Raw genomic sequence first — 25,005 nt, forward strand, 5'->3', positions numbered from 1 at the left:
TGTGAGCTCATGAGGCATCCACTTATGGAGCTTTTTCACCTTTCCAATTTGCTTCAAATGTCGAATGACCATAGAATGGTTGACTTTGAGTTCTTTGGCAACTTCTTGTGTGTTAATAATTATAAGAGGGTCAGATTTGATAGTCCTCTCAGTTGGCCGTTGTTAACTTCCAATGGCTCTTGTTTCCTTTGCAAAGCTTCCTGAACCACTGCTGCACTGTATGTTCATTAGCAGTTCCTGGGTCAAATGCTTTGTCGATGTTGCAAGTTGTCTCTGCTGCTTTATGACCCATTTTGAACTTGGCTAAGAAAACTGCTTAAATTTGCATTTTGTCTAACATCATTTTCCCTAGTCTAAAATAAATATAAAATAAACAGCAAGTAAAAAGTCACTGGGCTTACCTGGTGGCTCAGTGGTAAGAGTCTGCCTGCCAATGCAGGAAACACAGGTTTGATCCCTGGGTCAGGAGATCCCTAGGAGAAGGACATAGCAACCCACTCCAGTATTCTTGCCTGGAAAAACCCTATGGACTGAGGAACTGGTGGGCTACAGTTCATGGGGTTGCAAAGAGTTGGACATGACTGAGCAACTAAGAAAACAACAATAAGTCATTAGCAAAAACATAGAGTAAGAAATGTGCATTAAAATGATGTATAACTAACCATATCTATTTGAGAATGTATTCCAATATCAAATAGCCAAGTTCAACAATGGAAAACCACAATTAGTTTGAAGTGAAGTGAAGTGAAGTTGCTCAGTTCTGTCTGACTCTTTGCGACCCCATGGACTGTAGCCCCCCAGGCTCCTTGGTCCATGGGATTTTCCAGGCAAGAGTTCTGGAGTGGGTTGCCATTTCCTTCTCCAGGGGATCTTCTCGACCCAGGGATCAAACCTGGGTCTCCCGCATTGTAGGCAGATGGTTTTACCATCTGAGCTACCAGGGAAACCCCGCAATTAGTTTGCACCAAACTAATCATTTTGTATTATTGTTTTGTCTGGATATATGCCCAGGAATGGTATTGCTGGATTATATGGTAATTCTATTTTTAGTTTTCTGAGGAACCTCCACAATGTTTTCCACAGTGGCTGTACCAACCTACATTCATACCAATGGTGGAGAAAGGTTCCCTTTTCTCCATATCCTCTCCAGCATTTGTTATTTGTAGAGTTTTTTTTTAATTTATTTATTTTTAATTGAAGGAGATACAACCTAGAAGGGTAGGAAAGGGTGAGAAGTGGGAGTGAGGTTCAAAAAGGTGGGGACATATGATATCCCAGGTAGGAATACTGGAGTGGGTTGCTATTTCTTTCTCCAGGGGATCTTCCCAACCCAGGGATCAAACTCAGGTCTCCTGCATTGCAGGTAGATTCTTTACCATCTGAGCCACCAGGGAAGCATTGACATATGTACATCTATGGCTAATTCATGTTGATGTTATTTGTAGAGTTTTTAATGATGACCATTCAGAACAGTGTGAGGTGGTACCTCATTGTAGTTTTGATTTGCATTTCTCTAATAATTTGTGATATTGACATCTTTTCATGTGTCTATTGGCCATTTGTATTTATTTAGAGAAATATCTATTTAGGTCTTCTGCCTATTTTTCATTGAGTTGTTTGTTTTGTTGTTGAGTTATATGAACTATTGGTATATTTTGAAAATTAAGCTCTTGTCTGTCATATCATTTGCAAATATTTTCTCCCATTCTGTAGGTTGTATTTTCATTTTTAAATGGTTTATTTTGCTGTGCAAAAGCTTGAAAGTTTGATTAGGTTCCATTTGTTTATTTTTGTTTTTATTTCTATTGCCTTAGGAGGCTGACCTAAGAAAACATTGGTATGATTTATATTAGAGAATGCTTTACCTATGATCTATTCTAGGAGTTTTATGGTGTCTTACGTTTAAGTCTTTAACTTAACCATTTGCATTTCTTTTTGTGTGTAGTGAGAGGGTGTGTCCTAATTTCTTCAATTTATTGGGTTAGCCAAAAAGTTCATTTGAGTTTTTCCATAAAACTTGAACAAACTTTTTTGGCTAACCCAATACATGCAACTGTAATACAGACTTAATAATACAACATTGGGTATAAAAGTGAACAATTCTTTGGAATGAGAAAAGAAATGATAACAAAGTAAGATTGTTAAAAAGCTCACAAATGCCAGAAATATCACAAAGTCTGGGGAAAAAATTGCATAATATGATTGAAAGAACTTCCCACAGATTTGCTTCTGGCTTTATACATTTTAAACCTCATTTCTTGTCCACAGCCCACATGCTTCTGATGCCAGGTGCCCTAAGACATGATCATATTACCATATGCCTTCTGGCAGCAGACCATCGGTGTGTTCCTGGGAGCCATTCATATTTAGGGTGGCTATAAATGACCCAACCATTCAAGGAAGTGATTGTAAGCCATTGTGAGTATAAGTCTCTGAATCCCAGTAAAATATGTGCCCAACTCAATTTTCCTTCAGCTGGAGTCCCTCACTGGAGTTCCTTTGACCACTTCAGTGTCACTGAGCCCCATGGGAAGTGTAATAGTCAGGGGTCATCAAAGAAGCAGAACTGCCATGAGTGACATAGAGTGAGGGACTCATAATAGGGTCTGATTATCGTGTGGACTGCTGTCCCTGTGTCTGCTGTTGAGCCCAAAGTTGCTGTAGGTCAGTGGGACAGGCTATGTGGAAGAAGGTTTAGTGGCAGAGTGTTACCTAGTGCCATCTAAGTGGAGATCCGATCAGTGACTTGAGTGCAAGCTGTCACAGTGCCTGGCACCCTGAACTAACCTTTGGAGCTTCAAAAATCTGATTTCTGGTTCACATCTGCCTGCCACAAAATGTCTCTATGCCTAACCTGGAAGCATGTGGAGAAGAGAATGTGGTTCCAGCTTAGCTAAGCTGATGCAGGACAAAGCCACTACAGAAAGTGTGAGAGTGGGGGTGCCAGAGTGGAGAGAGATGCTATTTTGAACTAACTGAAGTTTAAGCATTTTACTTTTACAAATTTCAGCATATGGCTGTGTAAATATGTTAGGACCTTTCCTTAAGCTTTATCAGCTTCACGATAAGCCCATCCTATCAGAGGCAAGAGCATCAGTTCCAACTTCCCTCTCAATGTTATCTGTTCCAACTTACCTCTCAACGTTACCTCTCTCTGTTTCTCTTTTCCTATCGCTGACACACACACAGACACACTCACACACATTTGGTGAGCTCTTATGTACTAGGCATGTTCTAGACACTGGGGATCCAGAAGTGAGCAAAACTCACAAAAATGCCTATCCTGCCTAAACTCTCTATTCCAGCAGGGGTGAAATAGATAAAACAAAGAAACATGTTTGTAAGTATGTGGTCCTAAGTGCTCTGAAGAAATGTGAAGCAGAGGAGGGAGGCAGGGAGTAGGGGTGAGTGGGCAATAACTTTGATGGTTCTCAGAGAAGGCCTCAGTGACCAGGTTGAGCAGAAATCTGCAGGAGGGATATGGAGATTTGGGACATAATGTCCTGTGCCAGGAAACTAGCACAAAGTCCCTGAGGCCAGACGACTTTGTTCTAGCAGAACTGCTGAGCTGTGGCGGGAGGTGGGAGATAAGGTCAGAGAGATGAGTGGGAGCAGCTCCTACCGAGCCTGCTGAGCAATTGACCTTTCACTCCCAGAGCAGAGGATTCATATGATGGCCCTTGGAATTTTGAAGGCACAACAGGTATTTCTGTTAGGATGGACTCAAGGGTCCAACCCGGGGACAGGCGCAGCCCAGGATCCTTATGCTCTGCTCCTCGCACCAGTGATTTTTCTCAACATCCTGTTTCCCACTTGCTTTGCTTTTGCTGTTTTAACCCCATCCACCTGGATTCCTTTTCTCATTGAGACTAAATTTGATGGCAGAATTTTATTTCAGTTTTATTTTTCAAATTTTATATCATAACGTTAAGTTTGTAGAGTTGCCTCCTGAACCCCCCAAGAGATGGCAGAGGAATTGCTTATGTAACTAGGTATTTTTTAAAAGGGGCAGTCAGGAAATTCCCAATCTAGTGCTTAGGACTCCTTGCTTTCACTGTAGAAAAGGGATAATAGATCTTCCTATCAGGGGCTAGACCTGCACTTGCACTCCCTCTTAAGAGTGAGTTTCTCAACATTTTTTTTTCCTGGTATGTAAATTATTTTTGAGGTTTGAGATCTCCTTTTACAGAATTTAGTATATAACAGATTCAAAAAACAAACTCCTTGACCTCCCAATATTAAATAACTAAATGTGCAAAAGAATCACCATTAAATAGCACATAAAAAGCTATACATTTTCTATGAAACATTATGTGCACAGATTTTCAAAGCTGTGAAAATGCAATAAAGAGCACAACACATTTTGGTCACTTTATTAAATGACATTAAATAGTTTAAGTTTCAACTACTAAACAGCACTTTGAATGGTGAAAACACAGATAGTATTATTGTCATACTTGAATGCTTTTCTTTAAAAACACAATTCCAGTCCTTATGTATATTACAAAACAGCCTTAAAGGAAGAAGTGACATCTTTTCTACAGTACTTAAGATACTCAATACGGAACTGAAAAGCAGTCTAACAGAAACAAAGGCAAGTCTTCACAGCTGTATGATTTCAGCAGCCAAAGCTGGATGATGGACTGAAACATTACTATACAACTGGGACAAAACATATACAATATCACAATACTAAGCAAAAACGCTTTACACCCGAAGAAATAAAACAGGTTACAAAATGTGGAGAATTTAGCAGGCAAAACTGTATTACAAGCAACATTTTAAATCATTTTTTAAGCCATTGCAACTATTTAAAACATCTAAAACAAATATAAAAATGAGCCTTTTAGTATCTTATTGACATGACTTTATCTTTAAATATTTGTCAACATTTTGTGCCCTAAGTGCCTTGCTCACCTCATCTTAATACCTGCCCTGCAGGTCTCTCATAATGACATTGCAAGGGGAAAATTAGTAATTTGACAGTGGACGAAACTGGCAGACACCAAGTGATCAAAGTTAACCTCACCAGTGATGAAATAAGCCGACTTCATGATCCTCTTTCTGTGGTACCTTGACGGTGAGACAGGAGCTCTTATTTGATATCCTACTCTGAAACCTTGGAACTCAGGGAGTTTTCTGATGATCTGGTGGTTGGGATTCTGGGCTTTCACTGCATCACCTGAATTCAACCCCTGGTCCAGGAACTGAGATCCCACAAGCCAAACACCATGGCCAACAAACAAGCAAACAAACAAAAGCACAAGACTCAATCTGATCCTGAGAAAACTGGACACAAGCCCAGACTGAGGGACCTTCCATAATACAAGTGGCCGGTACTCTTCACAACTGTCAATGGCAAGAAAAGCAAAGAAGGCCATGGAACTATTTCAGATGAGAGGAGATGGGAGAGACATGAAACTAAAGGTCATGCATAATGCTCTGGAATTGGGTCCTGGAGCAGAAAAGAGTGCTAGAAAGGACATTATTGTCCCTTTGTTTGCAGAACTTACACAGGACTGGGGAAACAGACTTTTAGAGGGAACAAACAAAACCCTGTGCACACCAGGACCCGGGAGAAAGGAGCAGGGACCCAACAAGAGACTAACTCAGACTTGCCTGTGAGTGTCCAGGAGTGTCTGGTGGAGGCGTGGGTTGGCGGTGTATTGCTGCAGGGTCAGGGCACTGAGTGCAGCAGCGCATGCATGCAGAGGACCTTTTGAAGGAGGTCACCACTATCTTCATTCCCTCCACCATAGTTTGGTCTCAGGTCAGACAAAAAGGAGGGAACACAGCCCCGCCCATCAACAGAAAATTGGATTAAAGATTTACTGAACAAGGCCCCTCTATTTCTTTGCATTGATCACTCAGGAAGGTTTTCTTATCTCTCCTTGCTATTCTTTGGAACTCTGCATTCAAATGGGTGTATCTTTCTTTTTCTCCTTTGCTTTTCAAGTCTTTTCTTTTTTCAGCTATTTGTAAGGCCTCCTCAGACAAACATTTTGCCTTTTTGCATTTCTTTTTCTTGGGGATGGTCTTGATCACTGCCTCCTGTAAAATGTCGCGAACCTCCGTCCATAGTTCTTCAGTCACTCTTTCTGTCAGATCTAATACCTTGAATATATTTGTCACTTCCACTGTATAATCGTAAGGGATTTGATTTAGGTCATACCTGAATGGTCTAGTGGTTTTCTTTCTTTCTTTCTTTCTCCCTATTTTCTTTCTTTCTTTCTTTCTCCCTATTTTCTTCAATTTAAGTCTGAATTTGGCAATAAGGAGTTCATGATCTGAGCCACAGTCAGCTCCCAGTCTTGTTTTTGCTGACTGTATAGAGCTTCTCCATCTGTGGTAGGAAAGAATATAATCAATATGATTTTGGTATTGACTATCTGATGATGTCCACGTGTAGAGGGATCTCTTGTGTTGTTGGAAGAGGGTGTTTGCTATGACCAGTGTGTTCTCTTGGCAAAACTCTGTTAGCCTTTGACCTGCTTCATTTTGTACTCCAAGGCCAAATTTGCCTGGTACTCCAAGTATCTCTTGACTTCCTACTTTTGCATTCCAGTTCCCTATGATGAAAAGGACATCTGTTTTGGGTATTAGTTCTAGAAGGTCTTATAGGTCTTCATAGAACCATTCAACTTCAGCTTCTTCACCATTACTAGTTGGGGCATAGACTTGGATTACTGTGATACTGAATGGTTTGCTTTGGAAATGGATAGATATCATTCTGTCATTTTTGAGATTGCACCCAAGTATTGCATTTCACATCACCAGATGGTCAACACTAAAATCAGATTGATTATATTCTCTGCAGCCAAATATGGAGAAGCTCTATACAGTCAGCAAAAACAAGACCAGGAGCTGACTGTGGCTCAGATCATGAGCTCCTTATTGCCAAATTCAGATTTAAATTGAAGAAAGTAGGGAAAACCACTAGACCATTCAGGTATGACCTAAATCAAATCCCTTATGATTATACAGTGGAAGTAAGAAATAGATTTAAGGGCCTAGATCTGATAGATAGAGTGCCTGATGAACTATGGACTGAGGTTCGTGGCATTTTACAGGAGGCAGTGATCAAGACCATCCCCATGGAAAAGAAATGCAAAAAAGCAAAATGGCTGTCTGGGGAGGCCTTACAAATAGCCATGAAAAGAAGAGAGGCGAAAAGCAAAGGAGAAAAGGAAAGATATAAGCATCTGAATGCAGAGTTCCAAAGAATAGCAAGAAGAGATAAGAAAGCCTTCTTCAGCGATCAATGCAAAGAAATAGACGAAAACAACAGAATGGGAAAGACTAGAGATCTCTTCAAGAAAATTAGAGGTACCAAGGGACCATTTCATGCAAAGATGGGCACAATAAAGGACAGAAATGGTATGGACCTAACAGAAGTAGAAGATATTAAGAAGAGATGGCAAGAATACACAGAAGAACTGTACCAAAAATATCTTCATGATGAAGATAATCATGATGGTGTGATCACTCATCTAGAGCCAGACATCCTGGAATGTGAAGTCAAGTGGGCCTTAGAAAGCATCACTACAAACAAAGCTAGTGGAGGTGATGGAATTCCAGTGGAGCCATTTCAAATCCTGAAAGATGATGCTGTGAAAGTGCTACACTCAATATGCCAGCAAATCTGGAAAACTCAGCAGTGGCCACAGGACTGGAAAAGGTCAGTTTTCATTCTAATCCCAAAGAAAGGCAATGCCAAAGAATGCTCAAACTACCAAACAACTGCACTCATCTCACACGCTAGTAAAGTAATGCTCAACATTCTCCAAGCCAGGCTTCAGCAATATGTGAACTGTGAGCTTCCAGATGTTCAAGCTGGTTTTAGAAAAGGCAGAGGAACCAGAGATCAAATTGCCAGCATCCGCTGGAACATGGAAAAAGCAAAAGAGTTCCAGAAAAACATCTATTTCTGCTTTATTGACTATGCCAAAGCCTTTGACTGTGTGGATCACAATAAATTGTGGAAAATTCTGAAAGAGATGGGAATACCAGACCACCTGACCTGCCTCTTCAGAAGTCTGTATGTAGGTCAGGAAGCAACAGTTAAAACTGGACATGGAACAACAGACTGATTCCAAATAGGAAAAGGGTACCTCAAGGCTGTATACTGTCACCCTGCTTATTGAACTTCTATGCAGAGTACATCATGAGAAACGCTGGGCTGGAAGAAGCACAAGCTGGAATCAAGATTGCCGGGAGAAATATCAATAACCTCAGAAATGCAGATGACACCACCCTTATGGCAGAAAGTGAAGAGGAACTAAAAAGCCTCTTGATGAAAGTGAAAGAGGAGAGTGAAAAAGTTGGCTTAAAGCTCAACATTCAGAAAACTAAGATCATGGCACCGGGTCCCATCACTTCATGGGAAACAGACGGGGAAACAGTGGAAACAGTGTCAGACTTTATTTTTGGGGCTCCCAAATCACTGCAGATGGTGACTGCAGCCATGAAATTAAAAGACACTTACTCCTTGGAAGAAAAGTTATGTCCAACCTAGATAGCATATTCAGAAGCAGAGACATTACTTTGCCAACAAAGGTCTGTCTAGTCAAGGCTATGGTTTTTCCAGTAGTCATGTATGGATGTGAGAGTAGGACTGTGAAGAAGGCTGAGCGCCGAAGAATTGATGCCTTTGAACTGTGGTGTTGGAGAAGACTCTTGAGAGTCCCTTGGACTGCAAGGAGATCCAACGAGTCCATTCTAAAGAAGATCAGCCCTGGGTGTTCTTTGGAGGGAATGATGCTAAAGCTGACACTCCAGTACTTTGGCCACCTCATGAGAAGAGTTGACTCATTGAAAAAGACTGTGATGCTGGGAGGGATTGGGGGCAGGAAGAGAAGGGGATGACAGAGGATGAGATGGCTGGATGACATCACCAACTTGATGGACGTGAGTTTGAGTGAACTCTGGGAAATGGTGATGGACAGGGAGGCCTGGCATGCTTCGATTCATGGGGTCTCAAAGAGTTGGACACGGCTGAGCGACTGAACTGAACTGAACTGAATTGCATTTCAGACTCTTTTGTTGACTATGATGGCTCCTCCCATTTCTTCTAAGGGATCTTGCCCACAGTAGTAGATAAAAATGGTCATCTGAGTTAAATTCACCCATTCCAGTCCATTTTAAATCACTGATTCCTAAAATGTCAATGTTCACTTTCGCCATCTCCTGTTTGACCACTTTCAATTTGCCTGAATTCATGGACCTAACATTCCAGGTTCCTAAGCAATATTGCTCTTTACAGCATTGGACTTTACTTCCATTACCAGTCACATCTACAACTCGGTATTGTTTTTGCTTTGGCTCTGTCTCTTCATTCTTTCTGGAGTTATTTCTTTACTGATCTCCAATAGCATATTGGGCACCTACTGACCTGGGGAGTTCATCTTTCAGTGTCCTATCTTTTTGCCTTTTCATACAGTTCATGGGGTTCTCAAGGCAAGAATACTGAAGTGATTTGCCATTCCCTTCTCCAGTGGACCACATTTTGTCAGACCTCTCCACCATGACGTGTCCATCTTGGGTGGCCCTATGCGGTATGGCTCATAGTTTCATTAAGTTAGAAAAGGCTGTGGTCCATGGGATCAGATGGGTTAATTTTCTGTGATTGTGGTTTTCATTCTGTCTGCCTTCTGATGGAGAAGGATAAGATAAGATAGCAAGGAGAGATAAGAAAGTCTTCTTCAATGATCAATGCATAGAAATAGAAGAAAACAATAGAATCAGAAAGACTAGAGATCTCTTCAAGAAAATTAGAGATACCAAGGAAACATTTCATGCAAAGATGGGCACAATAAAGGACAGAAATGGTATGGACCTAACAGAAGCAGAAGAGATTAAGAAGAGATGGCAAGAATACACAGAAGAACTGTACAAAAAAGATTTTCATGACCCAGATAACCGTGATGGTGTGATCACTCACCTAGAGACCGATATCCTGGAATGCAAAGTCAAGTGGGCCTTAGGAAGCATCATTACGAACACAGCTAGTGGAGGTGGAATTCCAGTTGAGTTATTTCAAATCCTAAAAGATGATGCTGTGAAAGCCTGCACAATATGCCAGCAAATTTGGAAAACTCAGCAGTGGCCACAGGACTGGAAAAGGTCAGTTTTCATTCCAATACCAAAGAAAGGCAATGCCAAAGAATGTTCAAACTACCGCAGAGTTGCTCTCACTATCACACTAGCAAAGAAATGCTCAAAATTCTCCAAGCCAGGCTTCAACAGTACATGAAGCATGAACTTCCAGATGTTCAAGCTAGATTTAGAAAAGGCAGAGGAACCAGAGATCAAATTGCCAACATCTGTTGGATCATCTAAAAAGCAAGAGAGTTTCAGAAAAACATCTATTTCTGCTTTATTGACTATGCCAAAGCCTTTGACTGTGTGGATCTCAACAAACTGTGGAAAATTCTTCAAGAGATGGGAATACCAGACCACCTGACCTGCATCCTGAGAAATCTGTATGCAAGTCAAGAAGCAACAGTTAGAACTCGACATGGAACAACAGTCTGATTCCAAATTGGGAAAGGAGTATTTCAAGGCTGTATATCATCATTCTGCTTATTTAACTTGAATGCAGAGTACATCATGCAAAATGCCAGGCTGGATGAAGCACAAGCTGGAGTCAAGAAAGCCAAGAAAAATATCAAGAACCTCAGATATGCAGGTGATACCGTCTTTATGGTAGAAAGCAAAGAAGAACTAAAGAGCTTCTTGATGAACGTGAAAGAGGAGAGTGAAAAAGTTGGCTTAAAGCTCAACATTCAGAAAACTAAGATCACGGCATCCAGTCCTATCACTTCACAGCAAACAGATAGGGAAACAATGGAAACAGTGAGAGCCTTTATTTTGAGGGGCTCCTAAATCACTGAAGATGGTGAGTGCAGCCATGAAATTAAAAGACACTTGCTCCTTGAAAGAAAAGTTATGACCAACCTAGACAGCCTATTAAAAAGCAGAGGCATTACTTTGCCAGCAACGGTCCATCTAGTCAAAGCTATGGTTTTTCCAGTAGTTATGTAGGGATGTGAGAGTTGGACCATAAAGGAAGCTGAGCACAGAATAATTGATGCTTGTGGACTGTGGTGTTGGCGAAGACTCTTGAGAGTCCCTTGGACAGCAAGGAGATCAAACCAGTCCATCCTAAAGGAAATCAGTCCTGAATATTCATTGGAAGGACTAATGCTGAAGCTGAAACTCCAATCCTTTGGCCCCCTGATGTGAAGAACTGACTCATTTGAAAAGACTCTGATGCTGGGAAAGACTGAAGGCAGGAGGAGGAGATGACAGAGAATGAGATGGTTGGATGACATCACCAACTCGATGGACATGAGTTTGAGCTAGCTCCAGGAGTTGGTCATGGACAGGGAGGCCTGGTGTGCTGCAGTCCATGGGGTGGAAATAGTTAGATACAACTGAGCTACTGAACTGAAGGACATGATTTAGACAGTGGGGAAACTTTGATTATAAACTCTAGATTCCCTTGTTCTTGTGGTTGATCTGTGGTTTGTAAGAGAATGTTGTTATTCTAAGGGTTATTCTAAGGGGAAATACACTCCAAATGGGATTAAGAAACATGATAATGTTATGCTTACTCTTGTAAGCATAAAAACTATCCACCTATATCTCTCTACATATCTATCTATTATCTATCTATTCATTGTATGATAAAGCCAAGGTGGTAGAATGGTAACAATTGATGAAATTGCATGAGGGGTTTCTTTATACTGTTTTTGCAACTTTTGGGTAAGTTTGAAATTATTTCACAATAAAAAGTTTTAAAGGCAATTGCAGACATAAGAAATAATGAAATATTACCATTTGCAGCGCCATGAATGGAACTAAATATTATCAAACTAAGGGAAGTAAGTCTGGGAGAGAAAGACAGACATTACTTGTTACCTCTTATATGTGGAATCTAAAAAAAAATGATACAAGGGAACTTATTTATGAAACAGAAGACTCAGACATAGAAAACAAACTTATGGTTACCAAAGTGGGTGTGGGAGGGATAAAGTAGGAGTTTGGGATTCACAGATATACATTATATAGAATATATACTCTATATAGAATAAATAACAAGGACCTACTGTATAGCACAGGAAACTATATTTAATATCCTATAATAACCTATCATGGAAAATTATCAGAAAAAATATAACTGAATTACTTTGCTGTACATTTGAAAGTAACACAATATTGTAAGTCAACTATACTTCAATTTTAGAAAAAGGCAGCTACAACTCTAGACTTCTGGATTAAGTCTAGAATGGAAATTGGGGTCATTCTTTACAGTAGGCATTTCCTTTGCTTCCAGAATAAACACGAGGGTTATCAAACTCATCTTTCTGCAACAACAGAGAGGAGGATGAATCATTAACTTTGTCATGACTTTGAACTTGCAGTTCTGATTTGCATCTTAAGTTCACTAGTACTGTTAGAGTGGGCAATTAATAAGGTACAATTAGTTATGAGTTCAAATGGCTAACCCCTTTATGTTTAATTACTTGAATGGACACAAATGTACAAGGAAAATGACTTGACATAAGAACAGCATGTTGTAAAAAAGTGAAATGCTTCCATATACATACATATATTTAATGGATTTTATAGTACTGCATAGAATTTGGCACAGAGTTTTGAATACAGTAGTCATTTGGCAATTTTCAACCTTCACTGCATATTGGAATTCTCTGGGGAATTTTTTTTAAAATGCTGATACTTGAGTCTCTCCTCCCAAATTTGGACATGACTGGTCTGTGGTGCAGCCTGAGATCGTTAAAAGTACCCCCAGATGATTCTAATGTATGGCCAAGAACTGATTTAGAGTCCTTCTTTTTGTTTTTAGATAATCATAGTAACATATTAAGAGAAGCCACAGAGCAATACCCCAGGAAGGCAAGAGGATCAGTAGAAATCATCTCTCCCATAGAATTTTCCTTTCATACCACTTAATATTTTTACCTCGAGTTATAGTTATTCATATTTGTACTTTCTGCTTGTTAGACTGCAGACTCCTGGAATTCACGGGAAAATTACTGTGCCACGCTAACATATCTTAACTGTCAAGTTAAGCGAATAGGACCACTACATTAAGCTCTCAGAAGGCCAGAGATTGGCTTTTAGCTCTTTCCCTACTGCTCACTAGCAATGTCAGTGTTCACACTTGTGCTGAAGAAATGCTGAGATATTTGGAATCTCCGACATTCTTATCTGATAAAACTATATGCATAGAAATAAGGCCAGAAGGAAACAAACCAAAATGTCAACAGAGGTTCATACGGTTCTGAATGACTGACACATGCATACATACATATACAGGCAAATGATTGGGATGACTTTTTTCTTCTGTATTTTACATGAATATGTATCAATTTGAAACTATTAAGAATAGAAGCAAAACATCAAATATTCATCAATCAATAAGCTTATTACAATTACTTGAAAAAAAACTGACAAAACTTCATTGGTCATCTTTGGTAAATGTTAGACAATCAAATGATATTTTTTAAGGCTGGTAAATAAAGGGAAAGAATCAATCATTTATCCAGCTTTCTTCAGTGACCTGTACGTCAGAAGGCTGCATTTTGTCTCTCCATTCATCAGTTGGTGGACATTTGTTCAGTTCAGTTTAGTTGCTCAGTCATGTCTGACTATTTGCCACCCCATGGACTGCAGCACGCCCTGCTCCCCTGTCCATCACCAACTCCTGTAACTTGCTCAAGCTCATGTACGTCAAGGCAGTGATGCCATCCAACCATCTCATCCTCAGTCGTCTCCTTCTCCTCCTGCCTTCAATCTTTCCCAGCATCAGGGTCTTCTCCACTGAGTCAGTTCTTCGCATCAGGTGGCCAAAGTATTGGAGTTTCAGCTTCAGCATCAGTCCTTCCAATGAATATTCAGGACTGATCTCCTTTAGGATGGACTGGTTGGATCTCCTTGCTGTCCAAGGGACTCTCAAGAGTCTTCTCCAACACCACAGTCCAAAAGCATCAATTCTTCAATGCTCAGCTTCCTTTATGGTCCAACTCTCACATCCCTACATGACTACTGCCAAAACCATAACTTTAATATACCAACCTTTGTTGGCAAAGTAATGTCTCTGCTTTTTAATACACTGTCTAGGTTGGTCATAGTTTTTCTTCCAAGGGGCAAGCATCTTTTAATTTCATGGCTGCAGTCACCATCTGCAGTGATTTTGGAGCCCAGTGAAATAAAGTCTCTCACTGCTTCCCTTGTTTCCATATCTATTTGCCAGAGTGATGAGACCAGATGCCATGATCGTAGTTTTTTGAATGTTGAGTTTTAAGCTAGCTTTTTCCCTCTCCTCTTTCACCTTCATCAACAGGCTCTTTAGTTCCTCTTTGGTTTCTGCCATTAGGGCAGTGTCATCTGCATATCTGAGCTTGTTGATATTTCTCCTGGCAATCTTGATCCCAGCTTGTGCTTCATCCAGCCTGACATTTTTCATAATGTACTCTGCATTCAAGTTAAATTAGCAGGGTAACAATATACAGCCTTGACGTACTCTTTTCCCAGTTTGGAACTAGTCCATTGCTCCATGTCAAGTTCTAACTGTTGTTTCTTGACCTGCATACAGGTTTCTCAGGAGGCAAGTAAGGTAGTCTGGTAGTCCCATCGCTCTAATAATTTTCCATAGTTTGTTGTGATCCACACAGTCAAAGGCTTTAGCATAGTTAATAAAGCATAAGTAGATGTTTTTTCTGAAATTCCCTTGCTTTTTCTATGATCCAGTGGATGTTGGCAATTTGATCTCTGATTCTTCTACCTTTTCTAAACCCAGCTTGTACATCTGGAAGTTCTTAGTTTACATACTATTGAATCCCAGCTTGAAGAATTTTGAGCATTACTTTGCTAGCATGTGAAATGAGTGCAATTGTGCAGTAGTTTGAACATTCTTTGGCATTGCCCTTCTTTGGAACTGGAATTAAAACTGAGCTTTTCCATTCCTATGGCCACCGCTGAGTTTTCCAAATTTGCTGGCATATTGAGTGCAACACATTAACAGCATCATCCCTCAGGATTTGAAATAGCTCAGCTGGAATTCCATCACCTCCACTAGCTTTGTTTGTAGTAGTGCTTCCTAAGGCTCACTTGACTTCACACTCTAGGATGTCTGGCTCTAGGTGAGTGATCACACCATTGTGTTTATTTGGATCACTAAGACCTTTTTTTGTACAGTTGTTCTGTGTATTGTTGCCAACTCTTCTTAATCTCTTCTATTTCTGTTAGGTTCACACTGTTTCTATCCTTTATTGAGCCCATCTTTGCATAAAATATTTCCTTGGTATCTCTAATCTTCTTGAAGTGATCTCTAGTCTTTCCCATTCTATTGTTTTCCTCTATTTTTTTTTTTTTGCATTGTTCACTTAAGAAGGCTTTCTTATGTCTCCTTGCTATTCCCTGGTGGCTCAGATGGTAAAGAATCTGCCTAGAATGTGGGAGACCCAGATTCAACCCCTGGGTTGGGGAGATCCCCTGGAGAAGGAAATGGCAACCCACTCCAGTACTCTTGCCTGGAGAATCCCATGGACGGAGGAACCTAATGTGCTACAGTCCGTAGGGTCACGAAGAGGAAGACACTGCTAAGCAACTAACGCTTTTTGCATTTAGATGGGTATATCTTTCCTTTTCTCCTTTGCCTTTCACTTTTCTTCCTTTCTCAGCTATTTGTAAGTCCTCCTCAGACAAATATTTTGCCTTCTTGCATTTCTTTTTCTTGGGGATGGTTTTGGTCACTGTCTCCTGTACAATGTAATAAACCTCTGTCCATAGTTCTTCAGGCACTCTATCAGATCTGATCCCTTTCCTGTATTTGTCACTTCCACTGTATAGTCATAAGGGATTTAGGTCATAACTGAATGGCCTAGTGGTTTTCCATACGTTCTTCAGTTTCAGTCTGAATTCCCTCATGATGTTGAGCATCTTTTCATGTGCCTATTGGCCATTCAGTTATCTCCTTTGGTGAGGTCTATTCAAATCTGCCAATTTTTAAATTGGGTTATTTGGCTTCCTATTATTGAGCTGTGTTATTTATGTGTTCTAGATACAAATTCCTTATGTGATTTGCAAATGTCTTCTTCCAGTCTTGTGGCCTATTCCTGACTGAGTCTTGCATGTATAGGCTGTGCTCCATGAGAATATAGTATTCAAGGAATGGTTTATGAATAAACTGAGACTGTTAAAAAAAAAAAAGGAATGGTTTAGTTATTCGACCTGCTTCTCTTTGCTGATCCATTCTGTGGCTGCAGACTATGCCTCTAACAGTTTTGTTTCTAAGTTTACTAAAATATTATTTAGAATTTAACATCTGTATTCATAAGTGACATTGACTGGTAATATTTATTTTTCAGTCCTGTATCAACTGGGAACAGTTAGGAGACAAAAAGCCACACTAGTTATTAAAACAGAAGACAGATATTTCATGATTTCAATCATATGTGGGATGTGGAATAGTCAAAAACATAGAAGCAGAGAGTAAAATGGTGGTTACCAGGGGCAAAGGGAGGGGAAAATGGGAGGTTTTGGTCAAAGGGTACAAAGTTCAGTTATCCAAAATAAATAAGTTCTGGAGGGAAAAGAAAAGTTCACCTGGAAGAGGGTTCTCTCTGTGTATGAAATCCAAACTGAGTTGTATGATATCAATTGAAGAGCTCTCTAGTCTTTCTTCTAGGCAAAGGACAGTTTTTATACAAAGAATATTCTTGAAAAATTGTAATTATCTCTTTAGCTTTAAGCAAGCCTAGGAAAGTCACTGTTAATAGGACATTCTGTAACTCTGTATTCACTGCAAAAATAAAAGGTTGTAATAGATTATGAGTTTTTAAAATAATGTCATATAAAGAATTGTTATCTGTGAAAAGACAAAAAGAACTCTGAGATGTCATGGCTGAACAAAATAAAGAAGTTAAAATTACTTAAACTTAGAAACTGAGAGGAGGGAACTGGGACCCAGACCTCAGGAAAGAGGGGCATCTCCAACTGAGGCTGCTAGTCGGGGGTTGAGATGCAGTGATGATGAAGCTGGTTCTTCTGCAAATGTTGGAAAAACTGCCAGCTGGGTTCAGCTGCTGCAGTGTAAAGGAGCTGCTGCTACCAAGATGTAGAGAACAGAGAGGGAGAGGGAGAGGGAGTTTCCTCCTCCTTGTTCATTTACAGTTTCGCTAGCTCCCCCTACTGGTAGAGAAGTGGTTTGCAGAGTTGCAATTCTCCGGCATCATCAGCCAGAATTCGTACAGGTCAGGTTTGGAGCTGGGGAAAAGTACTCTCTGACATAAGGCCATAGAGTAAATAAGGTAATCTTCTCCTATCTTTATCATAAGTTATTACAATTTATACCGTAATAACTCCTACCCTAATTAGCTGTATAGTTTGGATGAGTTAAGTTTCCATTCCTTTTTTAAAAATATAAATTTATTTATTTTAATTGGAGGTTAACTACTTTACAATATTGTATTGGTTTTGCCATACATCAACATGAATCTGCCACGGGTATACACGTGTTCCCCATCCTGAACCCCCCTCCCGCCTCCCTCCCCGTACCATCCCTCTGGGTCATCCCCAGAAAGAAAAACACCATTCCTTTTGTTTACCCATCTGCTGCTGCTGCTGCTGCGGCTGCTGCTGAGTCGCTTCAGTCGTGTCCGACTCTGTGCGACCCCATAGATAGACGGCAGCCCACCAGGCTCCTCCATCCCTGGGACTCTCCAGGCAAGAACACTGGAGTGGGTTGCCATTTCCTTCTCCAATGCATGAAAGTGAAAAGTGAAAGTGAAGTTGCTCAGTCGTGTCCGACTTAGCGACCCCATGGACTGCAGCCTACCAGGCTCCTCTGTCCATGGGATTTTCCAGGCAAGAGTACTGGAGTGGGGGGCCATTGCCTTCTCTGTTACCCATCTATAAGAGAGCAAAAATCGTGTACCTACATCGTAGTGTCATTAGTTGCAAGTTTTAGATAAATAAAATCTCTGAGAAACACAGCCGTTCTGGATGCTTTAATTTTTGCAAAGTCTTACACACATTTCCCTTTGTTATTAATTTGTTGTGTCAGTTTAAGACACATTTGTTTTCATCAAGACCATTTTGGGTTTGCCTTATCCAGAGTCAAGACGACTAAGCCCATCTCCAACTTAACATGTCCAGAACTGAACTTTTAATCCCTTTGTACAACTTTACCTCTTACCTTGTTCAATTGTCCTTATCTCATTCAAAGCCAATACCAACTTTCCTGGCGGTCCAGTGGTTAAGACTTCACCTTCCAATATAGGGAGTGTAGGTTCGATCCCTGGTCAGAGAGCTAAGATTCCACATACCTGTGGCAAAAAAAAAAAAAAAAACCCAAAAGCATAAAATAGAAGCAATATTGTAAGAAATTCAATAAAGGCTTTAAAAATGGTCTAAATCCAAAACAAAAATAAAAAATCTTGAGATGTGTATTTACACCAGGGAGACTGATAAACACTACAAATCAGAGCTTGTTTTATTGATGTTCAGACTTTAGAAAATGATGAACAATATGTTAATAAAGCAGATTATATTTAAAAAAAAAAAAAACTAAAGGAACAGCCAATACCAACCAGAAACTTTGGCACTAGAAACTTTTGGCACCATTCTTGATTCTGCCTTCTCCATCTACTCCATCAGCAATTTCTTTTTCAAAATGTTTTTAAATGCTTAAATAATTTGTGACTCAACAGCCATCCACTTTTAAGTGCCAGAATATAACTTTTTTCTTTTCCATTTCAGGTGAATTAAAATGATGTTTTCCCAAATCTGGTGGCACTTATACATACAAAGGTTCAAATGTTTTTTAAATATAATAATTCATCTAAGTACCTTCAGAAAAACTTAAATCACAAATGGCAAATATGACTTTTCTTTCTAGAAGGTGCATGCTTAGTTGCTCAGCCGTGTCCAACTTTGTGACACTTTGAACTGTTGCCCGTCAGGCTCCTCTGTCTGTGGGGTTTTGCAGGCAAGAATACTGGAGTGGGTGGCCATTTCCTTCTCTAGGGGATCTTCCCGACCCAGGGATCGAACCCATGTCTCCTGTGTCTCCTGCATTGCAGGCAGATTCTTTATCTGTCTAGAATACTCTCACTTTTTTATTTTTGGCTATGCTGGACTTTGGTTTCTTTGCACAGGCTTTCTCTAGTTGCTGTGAGCAGAGACTACTTTTCATTGCAGTGCACAGACTTCTCATTGCTGTGGCTTCACTTGTTGTGGAGCACAGACTCGAGGCATGTGGGCTTCAGTAGTAGCAACACACAAGCTCAGTAGTTGTGACTTGAGGGCTCTAAAACAAGGGCTCAGTAGTTGTGTTGCATGGACTTAGTTGCTCTGAGGCATGTGGCATGAGGCATGTCTTTCCTGATCAGGGATCAGACCCATGTCCCCTGCACTGGCAGGCAGTTTCTTATCCACTGCACCACCAGGGAAGTCCTAGAATACTCTTTTTATTTAAAAAAAACTTTATTTTATATTGGAGTAGAGCTGGTTAACAATGTTGTGACAGTTTCAGATGAACAGTGAAGGGACTCAGCCATACATATACATGTGTCCATTCTCCCCCAAACTCCCCTCCCATTCAGACTGCCACATAACACTGAGCAGAGTTCCACGTGCTATACAGTAGGTCTTTATTGATTATCATTTTAAATATAGCAGTGTGTACATGTCCATACCAAGGTCCCTAATGGTCTCTTACCCACCTGCAACCATAAGTTCGTTGTCTAAGTCTGTGAGTTTCTTTCTGTTTTTTAAAAATCCTAGAATACTCTTTGCTGCTGCTGCTGCTAAGTCACTTCAGTAGTGTCCGACTCTGTGTGGCCCCAGAGATGGCAGCCCACCAGGCTCCCCCATCCCTGGGATTCTCCAGGCAAGAACACTGGAGTGGAATGCCATTTCCTTCCCCAATGCATGAAAGTGAAAGGTGAAAGTGAAGTCACTCAGTTGTGTCCGACTCCTAGCGACCCCATGGACTGCAGCCTACCAGGCTCCTCTGTCCATGGGATTTTCCAGGCAAGAGTACTGGAGTGGGGTGCCATTGCCTTCTCCAGAATACTCTTACATATATATATATATATATATATATATATATATATATATATATATTGCCATTTGTATCTAAGAAAATTTAATTTTTATTAACAAAATAAATGAGTCTATTGCTATTTGAAAAAAGTGGATTTTTTAAAACAGCAATTTTATTTGATTCTTCCTCCACATTATATTTTTAGATCTCTCTAGTTCTTTCCTTCCTCACTGCCACCAGCCCAGTCCCAGCCAGCATTATCTCTCACCTGACCAGAGCCAGAGCCTGGTCTTCCACTGTTACCCTTAACCATTCAAATCCATTTCCCACAAAATATTAAGAAATATTTGATCATTTCTCTTCCCTACTTAACTCTTCAGTACCTTCCCATTATATTAATACCTGGAATAAAATCCAGACTCCTTACCATAGTCTGTAAAGTGTGTTAGTCACCCAGTCGTGTCTGACTCTTTGCAGCCCCATGGATTGCAGCCCACCAGGCTCCTCTGTCCATGGAATTCTCCAGGCAAGAATACTGGAGTGGGTTGCCATTCCCTTCTCCAGGGAATCTTCCCAACCCAGGGATTGAATCCACGTCTCTTGCATTGCAGGCGGATTCTTTACAGTCTGAGCCACCTGGGAAGCCACCTCATTGTCTCTAAGGCCTTATCTAATTGGTCTCCTGATTATCTCTCAAGAAATTTCATGTTCACTGTGCAGCAAGAACATTCTGGTCTTTTTCAGTTTACTGAACTTGCCAGTTGTTTGTTCAGTCTCAGAGCCTTTGAACTTATTGTTCCTTTCTGCCTCTTTACACCCCAACCTCACCCTCCCTTCAGTCTTAGCTTAAATGTCATTTTCCCAGAGAGACTTTTGCCAACCACCTAATCTAAGTTGGCTCCCTCCCTACTGTTCTCTAATCTAACACCCCATGTTCTTCCTAGAGCTTATCAGGCTGGTGAACTTTCTCTGTATTTATTTATTGACTTGGTTTGTCAGTATCCCTGCTTAGAATGTAAGCTCCAAAATACTGGGACCATATGTGTCTGGTTCACTATCCTGTCCCTAGGAAACAGCATGGCACCTCTTCCATAGCAGATACTCAAGATGGGATGAAAACTGAAATGAAAGCTTTTTTCTCCTCCAAGTGGCAGACTGGGAATTGAACAAGGAGAGTGAAGGAGACTATCTAAGGTGATTGAGACAATGTCAGGCTGCCTTGCCCATCCAGGTATGGGCAAGACCCAGAGTCTACAGGAGGGAAACAGGTCAGCTCAGGTACTTTCTGTTCTTCTTTCCCTTGTGTGCTGGGGGGTGGGGGGGAGGGCAGTGGACCTGGACTAAAGGGTTATGAGAGGAGGCTGACCAGAATTATTTTCTTGTCTACCAAATGAATCAAAGGAGCATGAAGACTGCTAAAATATTTGGGAGACATGTGGAACGTGGACTGTGGAGGAGCTTGGGTGAGGTCAAGGCACTGTGGTCTTTATGCTGAGTTGCTCTGTGGTTTGGACTAGGGTGGCAGTGGTAGAGATGTGAGAAGTGGTTATATTTGAGATTTACAAGAAAGCTCCTGTAATGACTAATGACGTAGTATCCTTCTTGCTACTTCTTTTGATTTTTGTTCTATGAACTGAGGAATCCCATTCACTGGGCCCAGATATTTGTTTTCAGTCTCTGACATTTGTGTATCCATGAGACTCTAGAGCAAGTTACTTAAAATCTCCAAGGCTCTGAATAATCATCTTTGAATTGGAACAATATTATGTGAATTTCTGTTGATTGTGGTGAAGATTCTTTGCTTGACCAAACTGATGTCAAGCTCCTGAACCTCTCCTAGGCCCATCTGTGTACTTCCAGGTTTAGCAGAAACCTTGCTTTATTAATTTAACCAGAACCCTACAGCCTCCAGACTTCCCTCATGGCTTAGACTCTTAAGAATCTGCCTGCAATGTGGGACTCTGGGGATCAATCCCTGGGTGGAGAAGATCCCCTAGAGAAGGGAATGGTAACCCACTCCAGTGTTCTTGCCTGGAGAATTCCATGGACAGAGAGGATCCTGGTGGCTACAGTCCATGGGATCACAAAGAGCTGGACACGACTGATTGACTAACGCTTCACTTTCCTCATCCTCCATATCTGGTCCCCTTTGATCTCTGACTGGTTCTGCATCCTCTTCTGTCCCTCAGGTAATGCCTGATTACCCAGACTTGTCTTCAGCAAAGAATCCTGTTAGGTGAGTGTAGCTACAATTTCCCTAACCCCCTTGCTGTTTGTTTTTAGTCATTTTCTATCCACTGGCTCCCAGAATGCTCCTTGGCTGTAGATTCCCACTTGCCCATGCTGTATTCAGAATTAACCTCATTCTATACTGAGATCTCTTTTCTCTATTGTAGTAGCCTTGAATAAAATCTTTTTACTTTTTTCTTTTTCTTCTTCTCTTCCTCCTTCTTTTTAATCTCTTTACTGTCCAGCTCTTATTTTTCCTTGATAATCCTAAGGAGTAGTTTGAGGGATGTTTAGGCCTCCAGCCAGCAATCTTCATGTGAACAATTCTTTGTTGTTGTTTAGTCACTAAGTCCTGTGCACTCGTTGTGACCCCACAGACTGCAGCACGCCAGGCTTCCCTGTCCTTTACTATCTCCTGGAGTTTACTCAGATTTATGTCCATTGAGTCAATGAAGCACAAGCTAGAATCAAGATTGCTGGGAGAAATATCAGTAACCTCAGATATGCAGATGACACCACCCTCATGGCAGAAAGTGAAGAAGAACTAGAGTCTTTTGATGAAAGTGAAAGAGGAGAATGAAAAAGTTGGCTTAAAGCTCAACATTCAGAAAACAAAGATCATGGCATCCGGTCCCATCACTTCATGGGAAATAGATGGATAAACAGTGGAAACAGTGGCAGGCTTTATTTTTTTGGGCTCCAAAATCACTGCAGATGGTGATTGCAGCCATGATAGTAAAAGACACTTCTTCCTTGGAAGAAAAGTTATGACCAACATAGACAGCATATTAAAAAACAGAGACATTACTCTGCCAACAAAGGTCTGTCTAGTCAAGGCTATGGTTTTTCCAGTGGTCATGTATGGATGTGAGAGTTGGACTATAAAGAAAGCTGAGCATCAAAGAATTGATGCTTTTGAACTGTGGTGTTGGAGAAGACTTTTGAGAGTCCCTTGGACTGCAAGGAGATCCAATCAGTCCATCCTAAGGGAAATCAGTCCTGAATATGCATTGGAAGGACTGATGCTGAAGCTGAAAATCCAATACTTTGGCCACCTGATGCGAAGAGTTGACTCACTGAAGAAGACTCTAATGCTGGGAAAGATTGAAGGTGGGAGGAGAGAGGGATGACAGAGGATGAGATGGTTGGATGGCATCACTGACTCAGTGGGCATGAGTTTGAGTAAGATCTGGGAGTTGGTGATGGACAGGGAGGCCTGGCGTGCTGGGGTTCATGGGGTCACGAAGAGTCAGACACGACTGAGTGACTGAACTGAGTCAGTGATGCTATCTAACCATCTCATCCTCTGCTGCCCTATTCTCCTTTTGCCTTCAATCTTTCCCAGCATCGGGGTATTTTCCAATGAGTCAACTCTTTCCATCAGGTGGCCAAAGTACAGGAGCTTCAGCTTCACCATCAGACCTTCCAATGAATATTCAGGGCTGATTTCCTTTAGGGTTGACTGGTTTGATATCCTTGCAGTCCAAGGGACTCTCAAGAGTCTTCAGCATTACAATTCGAAAGCATCAGTTCTTCAGTGCTCAGCTTTATGGTCCAACTCTCACACCTGTACATGACTACTGGAAAAAGCATAGCTTTTACTACATACACCTTTGTCAGCAAAGTGATGTCTCTGCTTTTTAATACACTGTCTAGGTTTGTCATAGCTTTCCTTACAAGGAGCAAGCATTTTTAAATTTCATGGCTGCAGTCACTGTCTGCAGTGATTTTGGAGTCTGAGAAAATAAAATCTGCCATTGCTTCTACTTTTTCCCCTCCTATTTGCCATGAAATGGTGGGATGGATGCCATGATCTTAGTTTTTTGAATGTTGAGTTTTAAGCCAGCTTTTTCACTCTCCTCTTTCACCTTCATCAGGAAGCTCTTTAGTTACCCTTCACTCTGCCATTAGAGTGGTGTCATCTGCATATCTGAGGTTGTTGATATTTCTCCTGGCAATCTTGACCCATTCTTAGATTTGGACAACTGACATCTTAGTATTTGTAAATTGCTGTGCAAACACAGATTCAAACAGATAACTACTTCCAGATACTTTCCTATATAGAATTTAGAAGCAGCCATTGTGTGAATTATATGAAGAAAGTTACTTTAAGAAAACATCTAGCCCTGGAATTTCCCCTGGGCAGGGAACTGAGATCCCACAGGCCATGCAGCACAACGAAAAAAAAAAAAGTTGATCATATGTATTGAGCAAGATATTCTTGCTCTTTGATCCAATTTTTTAAAAAGATGGAAAATCAGGAGATAGTGTTACTGGCCAAAATCTTGGCTTTCTCTGCCCACTTAGCTGAATAAAAAATATGGAGACAGAGCTTGGAGGAAACAGAAAGTTGGCTTTAATTCTCAGCCAGTGGAGAGGGGAACACTGTAGGCTCATGCCTCAAGAACTGTGACCTCCTCCACAAGGAGTCTAGGGATTATATAAAATGAAGGCTCACAGTCAGGAGTTGGTGATGAGAAACAAAGGTGTTTGTTAGGATCTTGATTTCTTCCTTTTGCAGTATTTCAAAGACAGTCATAGGCTGGCATCAATAACTCAGTAATCGAGTCTGGCAAGTTCAGTGGACATTTTAACATCTTTCAAGACAACAAGGTGTACTGTCTTAGAGAAGCCCACCCCACGAATAGAACTGAACAGTCCTTCTTCTGGAACCTGTTTCCCTTTTTGTAGACTCTTAAGAT

General features: G+C 40.8%; 1 long non-coding RNA gene across 1 annotated transcript in view; it reads right to left on the bottom strand.

The window, feature by feature from the left end:
- LOC132658735 (uncharacterized) overlaps nt 1–20,716 on the bottom strand; it is a 41,996-nt gene extending 21,280 nt beyond the window's left edge. The window contains exons 1-2 of the long non-coding RNA XR_009598729.1: nt 20,502–20,716; nt 18,224–18,353 (exon numbers count right to left, since the gene is read on the bottom strand). This is a non-coding gene — a long non-coding RNA (uncharacterized LOC132658735). The remainder of the gene's footprint in view (nt 1–18,223; nt 18,354–20,501) is intronic.
- Nucleotides 20,717–25,005: the final 4,289 nt, after the last annotated feature.

Source organism: Ovis aries, chromosome X (genome assembly GCF_016772045.2).
Source record: "Ovis aries strain OAR_USU_Benz2616 breed Rambouillet chromosome X, ARS-UI_Ramb_v3.0, whole genome shotgun sequence".
NCBI lineage: Eukaryota > Metazoa > Chordata > Mammalia > Artiodactyla > Bovidae > Ovis > Ovis aries.